Source organism: Amblyomma mixtum, chromosome 3 (assembly GCF_055824585.1).
Source record: "Amblyomma mixtum isolate Tamu chromosome 3, ASM5582458v1, whole genome shotgun sequence".
Lineage (NCBI taxonomy): Eukaryota > Metazoa > Arthropoda > Arachnida > Ixodida > Ixodidae > Amblyomma > Amblyomma mixtum.
Window position 1 is genome coordinate 354,162,554 of NC_143014.1, and position 3,620 is coordinate 354,166,173.

At 51.4% G+C, this 3,620-nt stretch overlaps 1 pseudogene; it reads left to right on the forward strand.

The window, feature by feature from the left end:
* Window positions 1–1,321: 1,321 nt before the first annotated feature.
* Window positions 1,322–2,781, forward strand: LOC149356406 (uncharacterized; annotated as a pseudogene).
* Window positions 2,782–3,620: the final 839 nt, after the last annotated feature.

A 3,620-nucleotide genomic window follows, 5' to 3' on the forward strand; every position in this document is an offset into this window, starting at 1 on the left:
GTCCCTTACGTTGCCATGAAAATAGTCAATTAGATATTGCAGTTCGCATGCGGCAGCCCAACCGAAAGACGTGGTGTTTGTTATTCGTGTAGCGGCACAAGCTGTTCGCTCTTATTTGTGAAACATTCGGAAGTTGTCCGCGACATGAGTGACTTTCGACCAGCTGCAATTGGTGGAGTTGGACTATCTCGTGCCTTCGCTCAGTGATTCTGCTATGGCGAAATTACGTCGTCCGCTCGTTCCTCGCTACTAAAACCAGCGTGTATCGCGTTTATATCCAAGCGTAGTGAAACATCCCCTGCGCTCGCAAAAATCGTCGAGGTCGGCGCATTCGTACGTACACCCGGTAGTGCGCGGCGAGCTCCGCAGTCACTGGCTCATGCAAACAGCAGCGGCGGCAGCGCGCGACGCCACCAGAGGTGTGTATTCGCTCGGAGCCTTACCACTCCAGCTTAATAAACCGTCTCGTAATGTGCCACCTCATTCTGGTCGTAATGTAGGCAAGCTAACAGGGGTGTTGAGGTGTCCCGGCGGTAGCAGCCAGTAGCGGCATCGTAGCGGCATCGGCGGCGCTGCTCGGAAAGCGCGGCGACCCATCCGTTGTGTTCTCTCCACTTCCAATGAAATTTTAGTTTTTTGCTCGTACCGCAGTTGTCGCACTCCATGTAGTCAGCGTTCACAAGTAACGTAACAAGAAACGCGTGGCAAATATTTCCACACACTCTCGTCCTTGCATGTGGCTTACGCAGCATGATTTGAGTCTCACGGAGTGGAGGCGAAATTCTGGAGGCCCGTGTACTGTGCAATGTCAGCGCACGTTAAAGAACCCCAGGTGGTCGAAATTTCCGGTGGTCTTCACCGCGGCGTCTCTCATAGCCTAAGTCGCTTTGGGACGTTAAACCCCTATAAACTAACCAGTTTTGCTGCAAACAGTGGTAAACTTCAGGCAGGCTCAACGATAAAGTGAAAGCAAAACGTTTGAGCTTGGTGTATGCTTAACTTCCCTACAATTTAAGCACTTTGCGGAGTATGGGCTTGCGGTCAAGAAACTTGACAACCGCATTCCTGTCTGTAGCGCTGGCTGCATAGTTGGTGAACAGCGGCTTCATGAACTTTTGTATATTGAGTTCCAGGAGAACCTTGCTGTTGTATATGTGGTTTCGGTTCCGTTTTGGGAATCACCTGCCGCTAGAGGCACCAGTGTCGCTATGTGTATATATATGACTGTATGTGGCAATAAAGCGGGATTTGTTTGGTTGCTAGCACTTCGTGTACTTGGGTGGCACCCGCCGCTGCAACATTGACGACGAGGACGGGATCATTTCGGGGGGCGTGACTTTCGCCGCTTGCTTTCCGGCGCCATGAGCATTTCTGGAATCGCGCCGCCGCCCCCGTTCCTGCCTGTGCCTGGTCGGCCTGCTGTTGCGTGGCCGCAATGGTTCCGCATCTTCGAGAACTACCTGCTTGCTTCGGGGGCCTCTGACTGCACGCCGGATCGTCGCAAAGCACTACTTCTTCACAGCCTCGGCGTAGAAAGTCAGCGCATATTTTACACATTACCACTTCCATCGTTGGACAACGCCAAGCTCGGTGAGCAAACTGCTACTGATAAAGCGTCGGAAGATAGCAAGGGCACAGGCGACACAAGGCCTGAAGTATCGTCGTACGATATCGCAGTTACCGCTCTGCACGCTCATTTTTCGGCAACAAGCAATGTTGTTGCCGAACGGCATCGTTTCAGTAGGCGAGTTCAGCAAGCTGGTGAATCAGTGAATGAGTACATCACAGCATTGCGGGAGCTTTCTGCTACATGCTCTTTTCCTGTCGAAGAAGATTCGCTGCGTGACCAGTTCGTTTCGGGTATTTCGTCTCGAAGCTTACGCGAGCGTCTTCTGCTTGAAGGATCGTCTCTCTCGTTCGCTAGAGCAGTGCTACTGGCAAGGCAGTTTGAGCAGGCGTACAATAATCTGCAAGAATTTCCTTCTGTAGATGTTGGACGCATAAATACTCGTGGAAATACGCCTACGCGTACACCAGAATCCGACGAGAGCTCGAAGCGGGCGCACAACCGCCAGTCTCATTGTTACCGCTGCGGTTCATCCCAGCACAATGCAGCATCAGTTCGCTGTCCAGCCAAAAGCAAGCGTTGTCACCATTGCGGTGTCATGGGTCACTTCCGCTATGTTTGCCAGAAACGAGGCTCCGCTCCGGTGCGTGAGGTAGACAGCCAAGATTCTCCGAGCGAGGAAGTTTTGAGCATTCTGGCTGTGACGTCGGCCGCTCGCTCCGCTGTTCACGTCACAGTTTCGATTGGCCGTGCGGACATAACTTTCCTTGTAGATTCTGTGTCGTCAGTTTCCATTGTTGCACACGATCTTTTTAAGCAGTATTTTGAAGGCCAAGTACTTTTGGCCCCGACTGCTCGGTTACTGGACTATTCAAAACAGCCAATTCCGGTTCGTGGCTGTTTCTTCGCTGACGTTACGTACAAAGCTAGCACAACAAGCCTTGTTTCCTACGTCGTTGAAAAAGGCACCTCACTCTTGGGTATCGATGCCATCAAGGCCCTCGGTCTACAGATTGATGGGTCATCTCTTCAATGCCTTGAAACGACGCTAACTTCTAATTCTCGAAGGGAACAGCGCCCTGACCCGACGAAAGCCGTGCAGGATATTAACCTCCCAAAGGAATTAGTTGGCGAGTTTGGATCTCTTTTCGATCCAGGCTTTGGCCTCGCGAAAGGTTTTGTGCATCACGTCAAAACGCGATCCACGGTGCAGCCAGTGCAATCCAAACTTCGGCGCCTTCCGACCTCGCTACGACCATTGGTCTCGGAAGAGACTTTACCAGATGAAACTGTATCAGTTGCCCTTATTTCTTCTTGCATTACCAGGGAAGAGTTTGAACAGGCCCAATCGGAAGACAGCACACTGCAACGAATCAAGGCCTACATTGAATCGTCCTGGCCTGCGCAAAAATCTCTGCCGGGTGAGCTTCAACCTTTCTTCAAGCTTCGCGATGAACTGTCAGTGGTGGACAATTTGATTTTGCGTGGCGAACGCCTTGTGGTTCCCGCATCACTTACAGCACGGATAATTACCGCTGCTCATGAGGCTCACCCTGGAATTGTACGAACGAAAGCACGTCTGCGAGAAAAATTTTGGTGGCCAGCCATGGACAGGCAAGTCGAGCTAGCTATTCAAACGTGTAGTATATGTCAGGCAGCGGACAAGAGCACGAAGGTTATGACTGCACCATTGAACCCGGTCCCCTTACCAAAGGAACCGTGGCTAAAGCTCGGCATGGACATTGTTGGCCCATTTGAGACAGCACCACACGATTGTCGATATGCGATCACGCTGGTCGACTACTTTTCTAAGTGGCCCGAAGTATACTTTTGCAACCAAGCCACAACACGCACAGTAACAGACTTCTTGCTGTCAGTGTTCGCACGTGAAGGTTACCCTGAGGAAATTGTTTGCGATAACGGGCCACAGTTTTCATCTCGAGAGTTCCAAGCTTTTCTGCAGGATCGCGGCATCCGCTTGCGGCATTCATCCGTATACTACCCGCAAGCAAACGGACAGGTAGAACGGTTCAACAGAGTTTTTAAAAGCTTT